Here is a 467-nt window from a genome sequence, read left to right on the forward strand (position 1 = left end):
ACCTTTTTTTGCGTTCGGGAAATCATTGTTTTTGAAGAATTCGTTTCCCTTTTGTCTGTGTTCTTCTGCTTTTTCTGGGTTTATATACGCCTCCTTATCTGCTTTTTCTTTCATTCTTTTTACATCAGCTAGAGCAGCACGGGTTTGTCTTGTATTTGATTCACATAAAGATTTCTCATACATTTCTATTGCCTTTCCGTATTCTTTTTGGCGGGTGTAGCAGGCGGCCATGCGGTTGTATACCTGAGGTGTACATACACCCCAGCAGCAGATGCACAGCAACGCGCGCACTCACCGAAGCCGAAAAAAAAACAGAAAAAAAACAGAAACTAAATTAAATTTCTTTTTTTAATTATACAGAATAAATATATTTTTGTTTTATTTATTTTTTTATTTCCTTTTTTACTTTTTTTTTATTTACCTTTGCCACCACGTCATAGTCTGCCTTCACCTCATACCGCCTCTCC

The 467-nt window shown here is 36.6% G+C and overlaps 1 protein-coding gene across 1 annotated transcript in view; it reads right to left on the reverse strand.

Annotated features, from left to right (window-relative positions):
- EMH_0084190 (Hsc70/Hsp90-organizing protein, putative) overlaps positions 1-467 on the reverse strand; it is a gene marked incomplete at both ends in the record, with an annotated part of 3,349 nt that overhangs the window by 2,579 nt on the left and 303 nt on the right. The window lies entirely within an intron of this gene.

Source organism: Eimeria mitis, genomic scaffold (genome assembly GCF_000499745.2).
Source record: "Eimeria mitis Houghton genomic scaffold, Emh_scaff5777, whole genome shotgun sequence".
NCBI classification, from domain to species: Eukaryota; Apicomplexa; class Conoidasida; order Eucoccidiorida; family Eimeriidae; genus Eimeria; species Eimeria mitis.